The 23,959-nt window shown below is 41.1% G+C and overlaps 1 protein-coding gene and 1 long non-coding RNA gene across 11 annotated transcripts in view; one reads left to right on the top strand and one right to left on the bottom strand.

Annotated features, from left to right (window-relative positions):
* The window catches only part of LOC140134722 (uncharacterized), a 250,925-nt gene that overhangs the window by 44,141 nt on the left and 182,825 nt on the right, over positions 1-23,959 (top strand). The window contains exon 5 of one of the 7 annotated variants that reach the window (XR_011856385.1): positions 20,054-20,230. The exons of the other annotated variants lie outside the window; for them this stretch is intronic. This is a non-coding gene — a long non-coding RNA (uncharacterized lncRNA). Of the gene's footprint in view, positions 1-20,053; positions 20,231-23,959 lie in introns of those variants that run through there. 7 annotated transcript variants of the gene reach the window in all.
* Positions 1-23,959, bottom strand: part of PAX7 (paired box 7) — a 75,365-nt gene that overhangs the window by 35,174 nt on the left and 16,232 nt on the right. The window lies entirely within an intron of this gene.

Raw genomic sequence — 23,959 nt, forward strand, 5'->3', positions numbered from 1 at the left:
ACCATATATGGGGGGGATCAGAGCGTTACACACCATACATGGGGGGGATCCGAGCGTTACACATCATATATGGGGGGGATCAGAGCGTTACACACCATACATGGGGGGGATCCGAGCGTTACACACTGTACACGGGGGGTCAGAGCGTTACACACCATACATGGGGGGGATCCGAGCGTTACACACTGTACACGGGGGGTCAGAGCGTTACACACCATACATGGGGGGATCAGAGCATTACACACTATACATGGGAAGTCAGAGCGTTACACACTATACACAGGAGGTCAGAGCGTTACACACCATACATGGGGGGATCAGAGCGTTACACACTATATACATGGGGGGTCAGAGTGTTACACACTGTACACGGGGGTCAGAGCGTTACACACTATACATGGGGGGGGGCCAGAGCGTTACACACTGTACACGGGGGGGGGGGCCAGAGCGTTACACACTGTACACGGGGGTCAGAGCGTTAAACACCATACATGGGGGGGATCGGAGCGTTACACACTGTACACGGGGGGGTCAGAGCGTTACACACCATACATGGGGGGATCAGAGCGTTACACACTATATACACGGGGGGTCAGAGCGTTACACACCATACATGGGGGGGATCCGAGCGTTACACACTGTACACGGGGGTCAGAGCGTTACACACCATACATGGGGGGGGATCAGAGCGTTACACACCATACACAGGCATTTTACCTTATTTGTTGCTTCATCAGGAGCAATGAAGGTAACAATTTTGGATAAAAAAGTTAAAAACCATAGTTTAAAACTTCATGGCTGGGGATGCGGCAGCTGATCAGGGGCTTCCTGTTCCCCCATCCAGGAACCTGCTAATTAATATATGTGCATTTTCCACCTGCTCTTCCCAGCTGCATGGATCAGCGTATGACTTAAAGTCTTAGAGGGGCATGTGACATTTAACCCACCCGTCCGCTCAGTTTCCCACATTCTACATTACAGTTCCGTTGTCTGTATGTGAGGTGGAGAAGAAAACCAAAATATTCCATTTACTGTACTGAACATGCAACAAGACATGAGAAGGTGCTTATAGTTCTACATGTCTGTCCATGTATTAGTTTTTACATTGAACTATATATATATATTGGGCTACTTCCTTCACTTATATTGTAGGAATGTCTTCTAATTTTTTCCCTTTTTTTGAGACATTTGCAGACCTTTTTTACAAAACCTTTTTCTATGTTGCAAAAGAAAACAGTAAAGTACAATGCACTTAACATAAAGGAAGAAAGTGCCATAAAATAAAACTAAAAAACAGACAAAAAAAGGGAAATACAATCACAATACCATATAGTACAGAGATATGACTCTTAACAACCGCCCATAATCCCTGTGTATAGTGTATAACCCTCTGACCACCTGTGTACGGTGTGTAATGTCTTGATTCCATCATGTCACATAACCACTAACATTCTCCGAAACCACTCAGATATCCTAGTAATTGCAGTACAATAGAATCCAGATAAGGACATCAGTTGGGAAGTAAGAGTTCTCCTTACAGAGACTTTGCCCATTAAGGCCGCCTTGTAGGCGTGTGGAGACTTATAGCCATTGATGCTCCACAAGGTGTATTCTGGGAAAACATGCAAATAGATTTTCCAGACACCTCCTTTGTCTACCTTACATGGTAGCTCAAAGAGGCGTGGCTTTCTTTATCCCATCCTGGAAATCTTATTTGCATATTTTCCCAGACACCATCATCAGGGCTTAGCAAGACTCATAGTGGAGCATAACTCTAAATCCTAGACATTAACTAGTATTCCAGCCTGTCGACTCTTAGTATATTTAATAGTTAAATAACATTTAAATTAATTTTGCACATTAATAAAGAAGATACAGAGTTTCAGGAATAGAGACTGAAAAATCGATCACGTATAGAAAAAAGTAATAACTGAATTGGCCATAACCAAATAGATAGATCAAGGAGTGACAAGGACAGACAACACGAGTCATAAAAGGGGGGAGGTTTGGAAGAGGATAAGGGGGGAAGTAAAGAGGGGGGTTACACCCAATTCTAGAGTGCCCACCCCAGGCATGGTACCACTAGCGGTCAACCATGTTTCCGTGTTGGGTGGGGACCTGAAGTTATCCAAGGAGACCAGATTTTAGGGAATGTCTCATGTTTCCGATCGGCGTTGGCACATAATTCTTCCATACGCATGATTGAGTCTAGAACCTGTATCCACTGTACCCTGGAGTAGATCTCCATTGGCGAGGGATGATCCATCTCATAGTAATACTAAAACTGTGGAACAAACTCTTTTTACAGTTTGAGATCGGACCAGGGAACATGGATAGAATGTGAAGGGCTAAACCAGACATGTTACATTGCGTTCCTAGGGCTCCAGACAGTAGCCCGGGAATAGACATGCAACTCTCCCAGATAGCATCAAACTTTTAGAGCACAACTATTTTTTTATAAGCCGCCCTTCCCAGCCATTTGTAGTTATTCATTCGAGTGTGTAGTTCTGTAATGGAGGGGATCCATTGGATCCTTGGGATCCTGTGTGATGCTATGAGATTGTGAGCCTGATACAGAATTCTTGCAATAGTAATTGACACTGGACCTTCATCACAGTCTTCCCCTAGAAATCCCAACACACAAGCAGTAGGAGAGCTCTGTATAGTGATAAAGCAATCTTACTTAATTAGTGCTTAGGACCCAATTGAACACATCTCCAGAACATATGCATCAGGGCGGCATCAGCCACAATTTACCCAGGCAGGAAATTGATGAACTAGCAGTAATTGTAAAGTATCTCTGGGCCTCTGATAGCTGAGGGGTCATTGCCAGGATGGAGCTCTATTACTGATCAGACAGTGGTCCCATATCCTCTTCCCATTTGGACTTAGCCAGAAGGGGATATTTTTGCAGGAGTTGGTATAGCACTGAGATCAGGCCTTGGGTACCTCAAGAATTCCCTACAAATCCCATGATTCCACTTCCCTCGCTTCACCCCTACGCTTAGTAGACCATGCATGTCTTAGCTGGAGATATTGATAGAAGGAGCAGTGAGGAATATCAAATGAAAAGCTATAAAATTTTCCAATATACTTTCTGTATCAATTCTTTGCGGATCTCTGCTTGCTGTCATGCAACAGGAAGCTTAATCGTTTACTTCCTGTAGATAAAAACCGGTCTATGGTCATGTGAACTCACACCGGTGCATGGCTCGTTAATGCACCTGTGTGATGTAACCACATGACATGACCAGGGATATAACGAGCCGCGTGCGACATCACATGACCAGGGACCGGTGTTTATCTACAACAATGAAGTAAACAATGAAAGCTTCCTATATAATGACAGCAAGCAGAGATCTAGAAAACCATGAGGAATTGAAACAGAAAGTATATTGGAAAAGGTAATAACTTTTTATTGCACAAACAATATTAATTATTTGCTGGAATGTGCTAAAAGTGGACAACAATCTGGAGTAAAGTAAAATGACTTGACCTTTTTAGAAATGGATGTGATAGGACAGGTTTGGAGTTTTAGCCTTGTATGGTAACAACGTATCTTAACATTAAGACACTGTTTCAGCCAAACCAGGAAATTTCCTTCATAATTTCAATTCCCTTAAAATTCCATGTAATGATTATGCTGTGATGTGTATGTAACCAGCCTCAGGCTGTCATGAATCCTGGTAGAAGGGTGTTCAGTGTTCCTCCATGATCAGACTTTCTACTGGTGTCTATGGCCGGCTTAAGAGTTTCTTTTCTGCCGCAGATAAGGAATGAATTGTAAGGAGAGTGAAGGCCCTGAATGACAGGATCTTTGGGGGGAGCCGGGCATCTTTGGGCTTTTCTGAAGCATGTCCAACACTGTGAGCTGTCCTTTATTGTCTCACCTTGCATGAAACTCTAAGCAGTTTTTATTTTGTGGTGGATCTTTAAGAGGCGGCTAAGGCTGCACCTTAGGGGGTCGTTACACGCTGAATGTCCCAGTGACAGCCCTGAACAGTCCAATGTGATATCAATAAACCCAGACGTGTGAACACTGCCTTGCTGCTTCTAGGGAAGGTGCACTCTGCATATTAAAACCTCTGGGGGGGTGGACAGGAGCGGGAGGGGGCCGCTGTGGATGGGGCGATGGACAAATGAGCACTTCAGGAGCCTCTGTGGTCGTTGTGTTTTTACCCTTTCGGCGCTGTGATGTGTGGACACTAATGAGTCATCTCTAACCCTAGGGGGTGCAGTGTGGGTACGGGAAGAAGCATAGGAAGTGTTGGGATAGGGGGAGTAGGGGCTCATCTTACTTGATAAATTTAGTGAACCCTTTTTTCTATCATTACACCACCTATTAATTTGCTTGCTTGGTCCCAAAATTTTGGCACACAGTATATCATTTTAAGCCACACACATAACCTTTACCCTTGACCGCTCGCAGCAACTATGGTGCACACAAATGTCTGAAGTTTAATAAGAGTCTTTTTTAGTGCAGATATTCGTAAAAAGGTTTCTTAAATCTCCCAAATATTTCTGGTGCATTGCAACTACAACAACATTAAAACATCATAAGCGCACAGTGTTTGTGACCCTCCTAGCAGCTATGAAATGATGGATGATAATTTGTTCAAGCCACATTTATGATATATGTCATTTTGCGTGCTATCAGTAGAGCAATGTCTACAATACCAGGAAACTAAGGACACATATACATCTATATAGTTTTATTTGGAATTCTTAATTTGTATTGTTTTTACCAATTCTCCTTAAACTATCATTAGATTGAAGAAAATCTCCTCTGCCACCGCAGGGGTCACTCAGGTTACCACCGGGAAGTGAACTCCTGCCTTATAAAGATAATACCACCTTATACCCCCTGCACAGAATTCACTTCATCCTCCCCCTGTAATTTTATGGAAGAATTCATAAAACTAGGTGGTGCAGCAATCAGAGCCCCGAGTCATACCAGTGTTCTCGGCCCCCCGCAGGGGAGGATGTGAAGCCCCCCAGGAGTGTAAGCCAGGCCTGTAATTTTACTCCACCCTCTGACCCATCGGGATGTGAATATCAGAGCAGTCACTGACCTCTATGTCTCTGTTCACTTTATATACTTACAGTAAAATATTACATTTGCGAATCAAAAGTAATGACTTTTCGCTTATATATATATATATATATATATATATATATATATATATATATATGGTCTATATATGGTCCTTTGCTTCTTTGCTTTTTGTTACTATCTCATTTAGGGGGTCACAAATGAGGGTAATGGAGCACAAACTTTGTGATGTAAAGTGCAGTAGAGAAGACAATTGTAAAATATCCTCTTTTCTGTCCTATCGCCTACTACCAAGGATTTTGGCCACCGAGCCCTCGCACCAAGCAACGTTACTCTCCCTGGAAGGTGGTGGAAAAAATGGGACAAATTTCTGATTCGTAACACTCTGGGAACGTGCTTATTGTCATTGTTTAAGTGCAAATGTATAAATACAGCAATGTGACGATTCCAGTGCGCGGCCGATGAAAAGCAGAAAATAAGAAATTTTCTGGCCGTAAGTGGCGTAGGCTAATGGTGATTTTTGAGGCATTGGACCATGGAAGTTACTTAGCGCATTGATTACTGTGAAACTGGGCAAGAGGCTTATTTCTTAATTACTGTTACACATTGTGTCAGGCTAACACTCTCAGCCGCAGATATAGCCAAGACAGGCTCTGTGTGTGCAAAATGGACCCATCATGGCCGACCAGACAACAACGGGAATGCCAAACCGGCAGAGATTGTAGCTACCGCCAGTCACTGCTGTGCGGGTCACATATTATTTGGCATCGAGGACTTAGCATAAAAAACATTTTACAGATTACGTCTTGTATGTTGAGCAATGCACAATTTAGAGATGAAATCCCACACAGCTCTCCAATTATTTCCGGTCAGGGAAAAAAAAAAAACACCCGTTTCCTTAAACAATGTTGCAAAGTTTGCAAAGGAAAGAACTTTTGATAGAAAAGCTATGGGGCAAAATGCAGATCTGCAATGGAAAATTCCTGGTTTTAATAGAAGCGTAGTTGATTTTCCATAAGTGGTAATCTGAAGATTTGTAGTGGTGAGGGAAGTGCTGGGGTGCTGCTCCCAGTGATCGCCCCACTTCTTCCAGGCAGCTGGCTGCTGTCCCAGAATCAGGTTATTATATACACTGGAAGGGGAGATGGTCTGATGCCTGCGAGAGGACTGGACCCGCTCCAGTATATAAAACTGGAAGGGCCTGAGTCAGGTACAACGTATAAATTGCAAACAAATGGTCGCTATTTCTCGTTTCCGCCGGCTCCCATCCTAGAGTCGGTTTCCTCCAAACTAACATCTGCTGATGTTCTTGACAGTGGTAAAAGTTTTTTCTACCTCCTGTGGTCCATTACATTTACACCACCTCAGCCCTCCGCATGGCAAAGCAATTAAATGACATGCCTGAATTCTTCCCTAATTAAAAGTAGCTTTTTAAGGAACTTGCCATGACCTGCGCCTGGCCCGGGATGCTGAGAGTAAAATTCCTCTGGGGTAAGAGGAGGAAGTACCATACAGAAAAGGATCCCACATTATAGTATGGGTAGGAAGAAGACCCACTATTAATCCTATATGCAATAGAACATTGCTCTTCCCGTTCTAATGAAATCTAAGATTCTATATGATTTGTCCTTGGTATATATGTCTTACTCTCTTGACCCCCTACTAGAGATGAACACATTTTTACATAGATTCCGGTTCTAGAGAAATTTAAGATTCTACTTTGTCCTGGTTATATGTGTCTTACTCTCTTAGAGAGTAACCCCCATCCCCATTAGAGATGAGCACATTTTTACATAGATTTTGGGCACCCAAACAAATGCAAAAATGTATATATTCCCTTCCGATGAACCAGTCTTGCTTCAATTATTCTGGAAATTGGTATATAACTGATTTCTTTTATTGTAAGTTACTGTGTTGTTTTGTTTGTTTCCTACACATTTTTCATTAGGGTCGGGGAAAATCCTAATTCTAACACTAACAAAGAGAATTTGTAGTGAATGTACAACCTTTTTATTGGGTAAAATACTAATTTCTAGAACTTTTGAAGAAACATTGGGTCATACTGATTTGGACCCGAACCGAAAAGATTGGCAAAGTTTCAGCAAATCAAATCTTGAATGATTTGCTCTTCTATACCCCCCACCAATCAAGCACTACCCTGTAAAATGGTTAAAAGTTGAAATTGTCCAAAATTAAGCACAAAATTTTTTTATTTAAAAAAAAACCTGCCTAAAAACATGGCCCGGTACAGCATGTCCGCACATAACGCGCGCATGAAATTCTGTTTTCTGACAGATTATCCATCAATAAAGCGCCGCGATTGCTTAATGTTGCCAACAAACCTTGTTATTTCACTTCTAAGGGCACAATGCGACATGAAATGGTTTACATCATTTGTAAAAATTCGGCTTGTCATTTAAAACATGTTCCATATCTTTGTCATTTCACTTTCATTAGCCGTAAGCGTCTCACATCACAAATCCAAGGGTCAATACACAATCTATATTCTCACAGAGAGACATGAAGATGATGATTTACCATACACGGCCACCGCCTGAAATACATACAGAATTTTAAGTCCATCTCTCGAAATCCTCTCATCGGTTCCGCTCTGTCACCTCCGGGTAGTCGTGTTATATGGAGGTGCAGGCTGTGTGGACACGTATACTATATACAGGCACTTTTTATCTGCCTCCTTACATTTAGGTGGCAGTGGATGTATACAGTAGATAAAATACATAGGATGTTATGTGTATGTATATCTATAGATTGATACAATAACATCTAAAATGTATGATGATTCTCATTCTCTCCCATCATTTTACCTTACTTTCTTTTGAGTCACAATGATGATGGACATGAGTAAGTCAATAGTCAGATCACATTATCATTGCACTGTGTAATAGGCACCGTCTTGTGTCATTTCTCCTGAAAATAACTAAAAGGAAGGTTATGTACTACAAATACAGGGGCGATCCCCGCTAACTGCCCCGGGCTGACATTCTTGTTCTGTCTTATAGAGTACATGTGCTCAGAGGGTCTCTAAAGCCCCTGTCAGTATGTAAGGTCAGGCTGCTAGATAGTCTCATCTAGTCTCAGGAGAATCCTTCATTCCCTTGACCTCTCGGAGAAGCTTTGATTCAGACGTCAATAGCAGAATAGCCCAGTACACATTGCTGATCACTATACACATCTATATGTACACAGAATACATGCTCAGCTCTAGTGACAATAAGTATCTATTTACACACAGCAGAGTTGTATTCCAAAATTCTACAACTGGAAATTTGGTTTTATGGGCATGATTTGAAAAGTGCATCTGATATGTACTAAACCCCATGTACTATATGACCACACAACGTGTTGGGACCTTCCACATGTCATTGAATAACAATATGTTATAGATTTACAGCTCAGGAGTAGTGATTGTGGCACGCAGCACTGGATTCTGGATTTTGCTGGCTATAAATTAACTTACGTCAAAAGAGTTTCCCCAAGAAACAAGTTACGGTAGCCTAACTTGCTGATCTGTGGGGGTCTCAGTGATGGGACCCCCATAGATCACTAGAAGAGGGGTCTGATGTACCCCAGTCGGACCCCTTGTCACTCCCTAAGATGAGCGGAGAAGCAGAACACGTATGTCCTGGCTGCCCCGTTTATCTGTGCAGATAAACGGAGAGTTTTCTGTGCAGAAATCAGCAGGAACTTTATCTTACCCTTCGCAAAAGTCAATTGTCCTCTTAGAAAGAGAAACTATCTGCTAAGATCCACAGTAAAAATCATCAGTAAAACCATAGTTTTCCATCCAGATTCTCTCACGGACTAGTTCTGCAATAGGTTTCATACTTCTACTCACTGCTCAATCCATTAGAGATTTTGGCTAAAAAAAAAAAAAAACTACGGTAAAAACTTCAACAAAAACTCCAAGTTATCCGACCACACTCGCTGTGTGAACTTATGGGATTTACTGGACCAAACCTTGAATCACTTAACTGAACTCAGAAGGTCCATTCAGTTCAATGATACTAGATTCGGCCCATTCAATAGCACAAGCGCACATCACGTAGAGAGGTTTTAGGACCCAACAACAGGCTTATGTTGGTGTCCGGCCTTTGACTCTAAGATTTCGTTCACACGGTGCGTTCTTGGTCAGTTCTTGGTGCGTTTGAATCAGTTTTTCTTCATTGCTGTAAGTGTAAGCAGCTGTAGTAACACTTTCACAGCTGCTTAAACTTCCACAAATGAAGAAAAACAGATTCAGACCAGCCTAATGCATGGTATACATGCAAAAACGTGTGTGTTTTTAGTGTGTTCAAAAATGTACAAAGAACTGACTAAGCACGCACCACGTGACCGCACCCTTAGGAATTTGTATAGGTCAGTGGTGGCGAACCTATGGCACCAGAGGTGGCACTCAGAGCCCTTTCTGTGGGCACCCAGGCCTTCACCCTAACACAGAGTTTGCCAGATAGGACTCAAAGCTTCCTCCTGTTGTCCAATACAGCCCGGGACGCGCCATGCTCAGCACTATTTTAAAGCGACATCCTTGGCTGCCAGGACTACAGGAGGAGCAGGAAGGTGTGGATAGAGATGGATTAACGTTAGAGCTCCTGCTCTGGGTCCCCTGATTCTTCCTCTTCAGGGGACCCTGGAGGGAAGCTTAAATCCAAATTTCTCCATCTTTCTATTGTATTGGTGAACCAAGGACACCAATACGATTGAAATCTGTGATACAGCAGGGATCAATAAGTTACTGCTTACATTGTCATGTTGGCACTTTGCAACATAGAAGTGGGCTTTGTTTGTAGTTTGGGCACTCTCCAAAAGGTTCCCCATCACTGGTAAAGGTAAATTAACTTCCTAACAGAAGATTAGATTGTAAGCTCCTATGGACAGGCACTGAATGGAGGGTACTTTGCCTTTGTTCAATGTTCCAGAATATGATAAATTAAATAGAAATAGAGAAAATAAACGCACTGAAATATATTCAAGTAGCGGGAAACGTACAAGATGATAATTCCCTCCCTGTGTAAACATGTGCTGATGTATAGCTGACACAAGGTCTCCTGCGGCAGGCTGAGGGCATGTTACCGTATCTACTAGAGATAAACGTTAGTATATTTTGTAGGATATATTCTCATTGAATACTTTATACTTCCTCCCGGCACGACAATCCTCAATAAACGCTGCCTGGATTATTCCCAGGGCAGATAATGTGCACGTGTTCTTTTATCAAAACCAATAAACTGCGGCTCTCAGCTTTACAAGGCAAAGATATACGTTACACTAGGAAACACAACACACACACGGGGGTGAGGGAGTGTGACATGTGCACCTTGGAGAGCAGACTCAGCCTCATTAAGTCTCCTCAGGTCAAGTGATCTACAAGTGATTCCTTGTAAGTGAAAAACCAGGAGCTGTAGCATGATAACCATCAGATGTGAGGGGAGGCGTCGGGAGTCAGAAGGTGCGATCATCACACTGTGGGAAGTTAACAGGACTTTTTAAAGTTTAAAATCTACACAATGTTCATGAAGACTTCACCAAAAAGAAAACATTTATATATTTTATATATCCACTAATGCACAGATAATACTACTTTAAATATTGTAATGGGCACTCACATCAACAATTTTAAAGGAAACCTGTCACCAGATTTTACGACCCAGTTCCCCGCAGTTAGATTATGAAATGTCCTTTCTAGATTCTTCTGTTATGTGACCTATAAAAAAAAATCTCCTCCAAAGTCGAGAGAAAATGAGCGGAGAAGAGTCATAATTTGCCTAAGGCTGCGGTCAAACATGGCATTTTGAACCTGTTTTTGGCCCAATTTTAAGCAGTCCGTCAAAAAACACATGCGTTTTTGACCGGTTTTAATTAAGATAATTGGTAAAACCTGTCATAAACGCATGAGTTTTTTAACGGACTGCTTAAAAACGGGCCAAAAACAGGTTCATAACGGCACGTGTGACTGCAGCCTTAGATGAGTCATGTTTAGAGGCTGCAGGGGGAGAGTCCCCTCCGATGCTTCTTTTCTATAGTACCTATAAACAAGCAAATATGATTTTCACATGACTTTGGGGGTGCGTTCACACGTTCAGTTTTTCAGGTGCAGTATTTGATGTCCAAACCAGGAGTGGAGCGAAAATAGAAGAGGAGCAGCTTCTCTAAATGATCCACACCTGCTTTTGGATCCAAAAACTGCATTTGAAAATCTGAATGTGTGGATGCACCTGGAGGAGATTTTTTTGGTAAACGGGTGAGATTTCACATAACAGAGGATTCTAGAAAGGAAGTTTCATTCCTGGCCTGGGGGGGTTGTAGTTTAATGGGGTAAAATCTGTTTTGTGATTCTGAATACTGTAAGTGGAATGATGTGTGTAGAATGATGTTGGGGCGACAGGTGTCATTTAGTGTCTTTTTCCTAGGTAAATGTGCTGTAAAAGGAGACCCCGGTGTATGTTGTGTTACTCTTTGGGTAAGACCTTCTCTATCACAGAATCTTACATGTTGCCATTTACGGTGCTGAAACATTCCAAGTTGACCCAAATCGGCTCTCTCTGTTCTTTCACTTTTCACCCTCTCACGCGCCCACTCCTTATGTATTCTGATCTTCATGCAGGTTTGGGAGTCAGTTCCTGCCCAGGTCATCTCTCTAGGGCTCCCGCATCCTTTGAAAGTGTTAAGTAGTGGCTGCAGGGGTCACAAGTCAGAGAAAACCCTGGAGGGGAGTTAGACTTTACTCAGCCGTGAAATAGCAACTGCTCTATTCAGCAGGGGAGGGGGCTGGACGCCTTTTTCTGTTTTGTTTTTGCCTTTTTGATTACCACTTGACCTCCTACCCATCCCCTCTATGCTCACTCCCACTAGGGCATCTGGCCTTTGCATGGGCTGTGATAGAAGTGAAGGCATCACATTAACCCTTTGCGTATAACAGATTGTCATCCATTAGCTTTACAAGTTCCTCCTCGCCATCTGATAATCACTAATCATTTCACAAGTGGAACATGTCGCCCCGACTGCCGCTGTGCTACAAGTATCACTAATTCGGTCTGCAAAACTGGCTTTTAGGCTTCCTTCACGGACTGTGTTTTCAATTTTTAATTTCCGGACCACAAAAATTATTTCACCATTGAACAAGAAGATGCCAGCAAAAAGCATCATGTGGGTTACATTTCATACTTTACTGTTGGCCAACATTTGGATGCAGTGATTTTTTTTTTGTTCCAGAAAAAAAAAACACTATAAAATTCTGCCAAAAATGACACAATGTATAATGATGTTATAATGATGCATCAGAAATTTTCCTTAGGACTTTAGGCAAGCTGTATATATTAGTATATATTTGTATATATTAGATATATTATTAGAGAACATGCTCAATTTTGTAATAACCAGACACTATTGTCCTTCCCAACCTCATTCCTGCACCATAAGTATTTAACATGCTCAGAATTTTCTTCAAATTCCACCATGAGAGATGGATAATCAGCTCGCTGAGAGATCAGATTACATTCTTTACATGTGGAGAATGGTGAAGTTTGCTGGAGGGATAAAGGAGTCATTACTACTCTACACTCTTGCTTCTCTATAATGTCCTCCATGCTGCTACTTCCTCCGTGTAAGTCTGCCGACTATACTTTACCCACCACTAGGGAAATTTTAGATTTTTTTTTAAGCCTACAGAGGTGACTGCTCTTAAGAAATGCAGAATAAAAAGTTGTGTAATGTCCAGAAATGCAGGTGCACTCCTAAAATGCAATCTCAAATTTGCCAGGAACCGGCACAACTTCTGTCCAGATGATGTCGTACTATAAGAGCACCGAAAAATATGAGATTCCAACACATAGACATTTTCTTTTATTTCCAGTTACTTAGCCATGTATTTATGCCTTTCGAAATTACGTCTCTAAACGATTCGACCTTCATTTCATAATTGTACTGCTATGTGGTGTGTAATGAATGAGTCACAGCGAGCAGAGCGGAGGTGAGCGGTAAAATGCTTGACTAGACCCTCCTGCCAGTATTGTAAGGTTTCCAAGATAGATTTTTCTTAAAGGGGTTTATGGGATTTACTTTTTTTTTAATATATACGGAATTTTTCGGACTATATGGCGCACCGAATTATAAGGCGCACCATCAATAAATGCCTGCTAAAACATCTAGGTTCATATATAAGGCAAACCGGATTATAAGGTGCACCTGATTATAAGGATGAATGACCAGCAGGTGGCAGGCCTGTGCACAGTATAAGGCAGCTGTTGTCTGTAAGTACGGTTCATATATAAGGCGCACTGGACTATAAGGCACACCTTTGATTTCTGAGAAAATCAAAGGATTTTTTGTGCGCCTTATAGTCCGAAAAATACGCTACATGAAACATTTTTAAACTTTAACACTCTCGGTTTCATTACCGTCCCCCATTGTTATATGACCTCCTATATTTTTCATCAACACATTATAGATGTGGTGCATCTAATGCTGTATGTCCTTATTAGGGCCTCCTCCAGTGCCCATGTCATCACCTACACGGGACTCCCTCAGTATCCCCTATACCAGTGATGGCGAACCTTTTAAAGGCTGGGTGCCCAAACTAAAACCAAAACCCACTTATTTACCATCAAGTGCCAACTTGACAATTTAAACAGTAACTTATTGCTACCTGTTCTTCCACAACATTCAATCGTATTGGCCCCCTGAGTACACCATTATAGTTGAAAGCAGGAGGTCAAATTCAGACATCATTATAGCTTCTCTCTTGGGTCTCTCTGTACTGAAAGAATCATGGGGCCATCAAAAGATAATCTGGCCCTGTTCACACCTTCTCACTCTTTCTGCAGTTCTAATCAGTCAAGGATGTGTCATCTTAAAAGAGCATTGAGAGCGGCAGGAAGATTCCAGTCCTGTCTGCTAAACTCTGTCCTGGGGCAACAACCTGGGTGCCCACAGAAAGGGCTCTGAGTGCCACCTCTGGCACCCGTGCCATAGGTTCGCCATCACTGCCCTATACAGTCACCCATGAGGTCCGTGTATGGGACGTTCTAGGAGGTATACTGGATGGATGGATGTAATAGGTGATAGTCAGAGGATGCACACAAGATTGCAGTTTAGGGTGATGCCACACATGGCGTTGTTAACCCATTTTTAAGTGTTTTTTGAAAACGCCTCAGTTTTTGACCCGTTTTAATTAAGATAATTGGTAAATTATTAGATAGCTGATTGTCCAAAGTGCAACTTGTATCACATGAAAGGAGAACTTTACTATACACTGACTATTTGCCCTTATATTTTAGCTGCAATAAAGGAAATCAGTCTCAAGTTTTCACCATGCAAAACTGTGTTAAGGTGGTTGCCCGCCATTTGAAAAACTTGGCTGCTTTAAAAACAGCACCACACCTGCTGGCTTGTGCCGGTATTGCAACTGAGCTGTATAGAAATGAATGTAGCAATACCAGCACAAACCATAGTCAGGTGTGGCACATGTCCAGACAACCCCTTCAATTATTTCCCCTGGAGAGATGTGTAATCATACCTCAGTGTATGTTATTAGTAGCAGCAGGACTGTGAGATATGTACTTTCCAGGATTGCAGTTAATAAGAGCATGTCCTCACACTGCTGTGCGCCCATTACTCTGTTCTATATGAAGGTGTATACCCCACAGACCGACCTAGGTGCCACGAAGAGAGTAAATATTTGCTCCTTGGTTGAAAAGTTACCTGCTCCCTATGCAGGATTACCAAATCGTAATACCAACTGGTCCTCATTGACCCTCTTAGCTCAGACATGTGAGATTAGCCATGTCCCCCTGGATGTTGTTGGTTTACTAAAGATCTTTCTCATTCGTGGCATATGGTGTAAGAAACCAGGGCGTTGGCGACGAAGGGGTCTGGAGACACAAATCCCCAGTATTTATTCCTCCCACTGCAGATGTACATTAATGCAGACCCGGAGAACGGACACATCTTTGGCTGGAGAGAGAAAACAACCCTCCTTTTAACATGCTGTTGTCTAGCTTGATCTTGTCACTCTAAAGAAGGGCCATTCAGGGGTATTCAAGCATCCGCCTTAAAGGGACAATGGCACCAAGTTTATAGACTGGCCTGCAGTTGCAGAAGCCCTTTACAGCCTTTGTCTTCTCTCGCTCTTAATAAACTTTTTGGTCGAGTTCATCAATCCGCTTGAATAGGTGATGTTCTCATTTGTAAGAACTGGGAGGGAAGAAAAAAAAAACCTGACGGGAGTGTTTAAGGGGGTGGGGGCCTTCATACGTTCCACCATCAAACACATTTTAAACTCTTTTTCTTTCTTTTTTTTTTGGTGTGGGATGGATAGAAAGAAAGAAAACTCAGTCTACTTTGATGTAACAATACTGCAGGTTTTTAGACGTCTTCTTATCCTGGTGGATTCTACATTGGTCTTGCAATAAACTGCACAGCTAAATCCACATTTAGTAATGTTTCCATTCCTCCTTGACCAATGCTCCTGTACACGTCTACTTTGTGCCTTAATTGCTACATAGTTTTATATTGCTTTTTTATGTTCCTTTTTTTCCGTCAAACTTTTGGTGCATTTTTTGGCTTCTCTTTAAAATGCTGCATACCCTAGGGTTGCTTGATGCTTGGAAAAGGCTAACAATCCGAAAGGTTGCAGCGTTTAGAATTAACACCACCATTTAGTTACTTATGTGCCCAAAATTTTATACTCTAGGGGTGCCTATTTTTTTTTAGAAAGTCTTTGGTGTTTTTTTGGGGGGTCTTTTTTTTGTAGCTGCCTAGATATGTGTTGTGTTTTTAAGACGATTTTCAATTTGATCACATGACCCTTTACATTTGCTCCATCCAGGAGAAGAACCAGGAGTGCTGGAATGGATCATTTTTGTTAATTATTTTATTTTTTTTTGTAGTCACGCAGATATGTCTTGTAGATATGTGTTATATGTGGGATAATTTTTATTTCCTTTTTTTTTGTAGTTGTGTAGATATGTGTTATGTTTTTTGTATAATTTTTATTTTTTTTAATTTTTTTATTTTATTGTTAGATGTTGTAGCTATGTTTTGTTTTTAGGATAATTTTTAGGGTTGCCCGCTTGTATTTGCTCTGCCCCTGGGGAAACCAGAGGTAGAACTGGAGGAATAGATTATTTTATTATTACTTCAATTTTTTTTATAGATTTCGTAGATATGTTTTATGTTTTTAGTGGGATTTATATGGTTGATCACATGACCCCATGCATTTGTTCCGTCCAACAGAACCAGGAGTCTTTCCTTAGGAATGGATATTTTTATTTATTGTTTTATTATTCTTTTTAATGCTTTTTTTTGATTCCCGCTGTGGAGTTTTTAGCGAACCAAGAAAACTCCTTTCACAGCGCATTTCCCAAAATCTGCATAATTTACAATGAAAATAATCACGTGGCTGCAGATTTTATTTTTACAAAAATTGTCATATTTCTCATAGATCCATCGTTGTTCTCTCAACAAACTTTGCAACCTGTTCATAAGTTCTACATCACATAGAAGCTGCAGATTATTACCAAGTAACTGATCAGCAACTTTATCCATCTTAGAATATTCCTTAAAATTCCCTATCATGCAAAACTTTCATATGTAACATAAAATTCTCTGAATACACACAGAACTTTTCTCACCTCTTTATCAATGATACAGAATATGATGGCGCTATATAAATAAAGATTATTATTATTATTATATAACCATATACTATGATTCCGTCCATTCTTTATAGTCATCTATATAACATTGTGATGAGCTATAAGAGTCTGCTCCTCCAGGGATGAGCAGTAAAGATGGCAGCCATATAGTTCTACATCACGACGGGCTTGTTTGATTGTGTATTTGTGAAAGGTCAAGTTCAGCGAGGGCGGCTATTAGTACAAACTATTTACGTCTCTAAAGAGTTTCATTAAATGTTCTGCTTTTTTCATCTAAGTAAACAGCTTTCCCCGGCAGAGTCCGAGGTCACGCTGAGCCGCCGATTCTGAGTGCCTGAACTTTGAGACGCTCTGATTAGGGGTTTCTCGTTTTTCAATTTCTCTACTTCCTAGGTCTCTCTATTGTTCCCCTTCCAAGCAGCTGCTGCTACTAATCTTTTGGCTATTTGCAATCAGAAGGAAGGAATATTCACACCCCCAGAGTGCTGGATATTAGTAGCGCCAGTGGGGTAAGGTGACCACTGAGATCAGGCGAAAAATAACCAAGAAAGCACTTCATTGAACTCAGTTTGACTCTGCTGCTTTCAGGTAGATCTAAGTCACAATCCTAACACGCAGAAAGTTATGAAAATCAAACAGAAAACAAACCTAAAGACCCTCCGAAAAAAAATAAACCCATGACACTCAGCGTCCCTCACACCGGACCTGGAGCTAGAGGTTCAACTACTATGTGACCCAGGCTAATCATAGTAATCTAATCACAAGCTGGGAAAAGAAAATCTAAAAAATTAATAAATTGCGTCAGTAAATACAATATCTCTTCTATTATTTATGAATGGAAACAGCTCATTCTATGATGGAAATTTACCTTTTATAGATAATATACAGTAAATATTATCGTTAGAGATGGATAATTTCCTATTTTAGCATCTTTCTGAGCTCTACATATCTTTCATTTTTCCTAAAAGTGGCAGCATTCACTAATATTTAGGTCAATGTATCAAATTTCACATAAATCACCATGAATGCTGGACTCTGTGTCACAATTAGAGTGGACTGAGTCATTATAGTCAGAGGTGTAAGAAAATATAACACATTTATTATTAATAATAATCTTTATTTATGTAGCGCACACAGATTACGCAGCGCTGCACAAAGTTTGCCAAATCAGTCCCTGTCCCCAATGGGGCTCACAATCTAATCAACCTACCAGTATGTTTTGGAGTGTGGGAGGAAACCGGAGGACCCGGAGGAAACCCTCACAAACACGGACAGAACGTACAAACTCGTACACCTTTTATGTTCTAAAAGGAGTTTGCTATCACTATTGACCATGTAAGCTGAATACAGTAGTGGGGAAGTAGTAATAATCCAGAATTGTGTCACCAAGTATACTTAAGGTGCGTCCTCACACTGCTGTTCTCTTAGCTCCCTGCATTCAGCTGCTTGACTTCCCGCCCTCTGCTCTTATTAAAACCTGCAGAAGGATTCTGATAAAATATTATTCTAGTACACAAAAGGGAGGGGCTATGGAGCAGCTCAATGCAGAGAACTAAGTGCACAGCGGTGTGAGGATTTGCCCCCAAGCTACAATCTCAAACTATAAATCCATATTTCACAGTCCTGCTGCTACTAACAACATAAAAAAATGTATGACTACACAGCTTTTCCATACTATATTTGTTATCCATGGCCTCCTTCCTTCTAAAATAAACTTGTAAAATTATGCTAATTACATGAAGGGCTATCCTACCCCACTGTGATCTGGCTTTACAGACTGTTACACTGTCTCACCCTTCCCCACTGTTGAGACAGTGTAACAGATTGTAAAGCCAGATCACAAAGAGGCTAGGGTAGCCTTTGAGACACATTAGCATAATTATGCAAGTTGATTTTAGGAGGAAGGAGGCCATGGATAACAAATATAAGAAGATTACCACAGTCACGGTGCTTGGATCTGTAAGTAAGTGTCCCTGCTTTATCATGTTTCATTTGGGCGGTAGATTGAAACCAGGGTATAAATTAAGCTTTTTTTCTTTCTTTGTTTCTCTTTATATTAATGTGTGAGATGTTTGTTATTTCACTGTTAAAACTCAATAAAATTTAAAAAAATAATAATCCTGTACAGGTTCGGACTGTATACCAGACCCTCCAGCCTATTAGTAATCATTGATATTCAACACCGGAGAACATAATAATGTCAACTCTTCCGTGCTGGCAATATCTTACATGCAGCTAATGGTTTCTGCACTGTGACAATGTTATTTCATGGAGTAACAGGAATGACGATATGTAACCTGATGGCGTCTGGCAGCAGTAGACGTGACACAGGCTTGGGCAGTATTGAGATTGCTACACACATTGCAGATGATCCTGACAGATTCCTGACTATTAACACTCGCTGCTGTGCTATGTGAAGCCATTCCAGGCCAGCAACAAGTACTTATCAGCTGAGCCTGTGGCCTTTATGTCTTTAGTTAGGTGTTAATCCCCAAACAATTGAGTTACCCTTCTCTATTCTTATCTGCACCTAATGAGAACTTTCAAATGTCACTTTCCTTTCTTCACTAGAAAACCACTTCCATTCCCCACAATTGCAGTCAGGTTAAATCCTGCCATCCCTTCCTGTGATGTGAGCAGTAATTAGGGCGTCCTATAATCTGAGCAGGTCCAGGTGACTCAGGTAAAAGTGATGCTGCTCCCCTGCTATTGTAACATTTGTCACTTCCTGCATCTTACATGATCATCAGGGGGCAGAGGGGAAAGGTCACGCTTTACCCATATCCTCGTTTAAAGGACTTTAAGTACATTTCTAATCCGCGCTGCGGAAAGGTGTCAATATTTTATCCTTTTGGTTCATTGATTGGGAATGACTCCACCAATGCGGGAATCAATCGGAATTAGTCTTGTAGCTATTCCGACCACATAAAACGTAACGCAATATAAGCAGCTGCTTGGATATTTGTGAAACCAATTTTAATCTTTATGTAGCATATTATATGTATCCAGGGATTCTGGGTAAAGTACATCATTTGTAAAGCGCTACGGAATTTGATGGCGTTATATAAATAAAGATCATTATTATTATAAGTATAACTATCATCAACATGATAAAGTGGGTCCGCACCAGAAATCTACAATCATTCGTTTTACATATCTAGTGTAAGTTGTACCATGTGACTCACACTTTATTTCCAGAAAGGTTTTCCAGTAAGCACCAATTTTTTTTAATAAATGTCCCAAATTTGGAAAAAGATAAAATAAGTCACTTCACTAATTCTTCACCGATTGTCGAGAACGCTGAAACATGGTCCTCTTTGACACACAGGAAGTTTCCAATCAGCCAATCATTGACACACAGGAAGTGGCCAATCACTATGCACATCAGTTACCCGCCTCAGACACTGATTGGCTGTGCAGCATTTCCTGCTTATCAAGAGAGACCATGATGGAGAAACCTTGGTGGGACCTTGGTGGCATCTGATGGACAGAAGTGGAGGATCAGTAAAGGTAGTATTGCTCCTTAGATTTTGGTATCTATTGTAATAATTTGGTTAAAAAAATCCAAATAACATTTTAGGAATGAGATACTCCATGCACCAGAAGCTTGGCCACAACTTCCGATGAACCAACACATTGAGAGATGCTGATTTGCATAAACCTTAAAATTCTACATTTTAACTAACATGAGGACAGAATGATGGTATGTTTGGAGAGAAATAAAGTGGCCTGCACAATGCTGCTTTCAGTTATAATGTGATTTGGGAGCTGGTGTATCGGTGCAGTTTTTAGGGTTTAAGTGTAGACATTCATATGAGAATTGGAACTAAGTATCAGATCGGAACAAAGTTTCATCGATAATTCTGGGATTAGTAGTGCTGCTACTTTTGCAATTGAAGCAGAAGGTATTGGTGTCACTAGACCTCATTTTATCTATAGAGGCTGTCCCCGACTTGAGGACACACGACCAGGTATAGATTAGACTGCCATGGGCCCTGGGCTGTAGGAATATTATAGTCCTTAGAAGTCCGGAATTCATTCCCTACATATGGTAGGATAATCAAGCTTTTTGGGGAATGGGGGATGTGTCAATCTGCAGTCTAAGGACCTTTGGAAGACCTTCAAAGGTCCTGAAATGGTTCTTGTGCACATGTGTATTTACAGCAGGAACATATGTATGAGGATTCATGAGTGAAGGTCCTTCTGAGTAAAGACGTTTGATGGTGGTTTGGGTGGCCATGGGCCCCTTAGAAGGCTTGGGGGTCGGGGACACAAACTGCCTATACTGCACCCCACTTACAGATGACCCCTAGTTACAGATGACCCCTCTGTCCGCTGTGACCTCTGCTGAAGCTCTCTACATGTGTTACTTTAGTCCCAGGCTGTAAGGTGTCTGTACAAAAATGTTATTGATAATCATTGTTCCCATGGCAGCATAACATTTTGAAAATCCAACTGGGACAAGGAACAAAAAAAATAGTTTGGAGCTACCAGTAAAAAAAGAAACCTAAAGAACCTACCATATATTGTAAAAAAAAACCTGGTAATTCATTAAGTACACACAGATCCCTTCTAGGTGATTCACCCATTCACTGGATGGTAAAGTATTAGATCTCACAAATTATAGGAACTCATGAAATAAGGATAACAGCCCGAGCTATGACAGCCCTGGATTGTTTTCTGTAGTGATTTAATCTCGGGGAGGAGTGTTGTCACCCACATCACTCTAATCTGCTTTAAACAGTCATCCAAAAAGAATGGAGGAGAAAGAGAGGGAAGGGGGGGGGGGAGAGAGAAAAATCAGATACAGGTTATAATGCTCGGGACGCATTAAATTTCAAAGGAGCAATTCAGCCATATTGTAAGGGACATTCTTTACACTGGGAGACACCCAGCAGGAGAGGGCATGGAAGATTCTTACAGTGATCATCTAACCAGCCCGGCTTCTATTTGAAGGGAGAGGATATTATTGCAGTCTTACAAGTATTGGAAGATTCAGTTAATTTAATTAATTCCCTTGGCCAGGGGAAGCCTGCTCAGATCAGCCTTACAAAAAGCAATTCCACAAGCAGCGTTATAACAAGAGGAATTGTGCACTTAGAGATTTGGCTGCCGCCAGGGTCTAGAATGTATTATTCCCCCCCGACAACTCCGCTCTCTTTAAGCTGGAGCAGCACCTTGACAAAAATGTGTCATCCCGCAGATTATTTAATTGACATGTTTGAATTGAAGGAATCTATTTATAGGACGTCAAGGTCTTTCCCGCCGCGGGGCTAATTAACTCCTTCCCTGACGGATACTTTCCCTTCTCCTTTTATTTGCTGGAGGGACTTCCAGATCCTTTTTTTAGAGTTTTATGTGTAACAAGTGGCTGCGGGGAAAGGGACGCACTCCATAATACTAATGAAGGAATATTACTATACATGTACAGACTCTAAATCCCAGGGACATAACACACAACTGGATAGGTGGAGTAAATCCAGTTCATTTATCCATAATAATGCATTAAAAAAGAAAACAAGATATTCTGGATCCTAGCCTTTACCTTACAACATTACTAAGTAACCCCAAAACATCCCGTCAAGTCTCCCAGGATGACAAGTCTGATTTCAGGCAACGTCCAACCAGATTTCATCATACGGAGATAACATTTTTGTGCAAAGCCCTTCTCACTCTTCTACATACTTCTGCTAATAAAAGTCTATAGATATCAAATTTATCAGCTACACCAAATGCATTATACCCCCTCAGCCCTATGTTACACTATCGGTTACAACCCACAACCCTCTCAGGACAGATTTCCCAAAGCCGAGACCCTGCCCTGGAGTAGTTGCTGAAGAATAGGTCCCCCCTCTGACAAGCAGACCAAGCGCTATTGTCTGCCCTGGAATTTCTTCACTACCTCATAGCTATTCATAATATTTTCTTTAGATTGGTATGTTGGAAATAAAATCCCCCCCGAGCAGGAAGCAGTTACACTCAGTAGTAGTATATTCCTCTTGGAAGTAATCGAGGAAGCTGCTTGTCACATTACTCAACGTTTACGCCACCCATATACTACGGATTCATCGCTTTTACTAATTACTCATTTACTTTGTGCATTTGTTAAGTAAGAACAGCGAGTTTTGCTTTCTTTAACTTAATATTGATTTCTTAATACCAATGAGTGACTTCGCCTCAGGAACCAGGATTTAATTACATGTATAAATTAAAAACAACACACGATAATATATGTTGACTACATTTAGGATTTGGTCGTTCCTCGCTCATTCCGACATTCAGTTTTATGCAAAAAGTTAATAAAAACAAGATATAAAAGGATCTAAACATCCACCGGCTTAGAAAGAGGAGAGAAAAATGACCAGAATATTAAAAAAAAAAATGACTTATTTCACAAATAATAGAAATAAAAGTTTTTATGTAAAAAAGTTTCTAAATTTGCTACACCCAAAGAGTCAAAAAAATGCATCGACAATAAACACATTTTTAGTACCATTGACTCTAAAACCCTTTCCATCACATGTATGAAAGCAGCAAGTTATATTATCAGACATGAATCAAAGTGAATCGAAGTCCCTGGACATTGTGTGTCATAAAGCAAATGTAAAACTTAGTGAAATTATTTGAATCAAAGCGAAATGTTTCTCCCAGTGGCGATACAATGTTGCATTGCTCTTCTGATTGACACTGATTTCTTTGACCAGCTTGAGGGTGTTGGGAGGCGGTGAAAGGGTTACAGCTGCGCTTTTTGCCTGTGTTTGCTCTTGACTCTACAAGTCAATAGTTAGGAGATGCTCCCAGCTCATAGTGGCGAGACCCTGCCCCCTCCCATTTGGCTTCTGTGGATAATGGGGGGCTTTTGTTGTGTAATCAGGCCCCTGATGGGCTAGGAGACAGATACAGATTCTTGGCATTTGTCGGGGAAATGAAAGCCGGATTAGGCAGACCCCGCTGCACACTCCATGGCAAAAGTAAGACAGCTATCCCCCCCATTCAAAGGCCCATTCTAGTTTGGTTACTTTATCTTTAAGATGTTTGTATTGCTAAAGTGCCTATTGATAGACTCAAACGTGCAGCAAGCTGTAAAGAGTCACTTCAAAGCTCCGGGGTAGGAAAGGGAGTTTATTAACCTACAAAGGGAACTCAATTCCAGGGAATTGTGAATGACACTTTCTAAGAGTATTATATACTTCATAGATAGATAGATCAATATTATAAAGTTTCTAGAAACTAG

The sequence above is a fragment of the Engystomops pustulosus genome, chromosome 6 (genome assembly GCF_040894005.1).
Source record: "Engystomops pustulosus chromosome 6, aEngPut4.maternal, whole genome shotgun sequence".
In the NCBI taxonomy this organism is placed as follows: domain Eukaryota; kingdom Metazoa; phylum Chordata; class Amphibia; order Anura; family Leptodactylidae; genus Engystomops; species Engystomops pustulosus.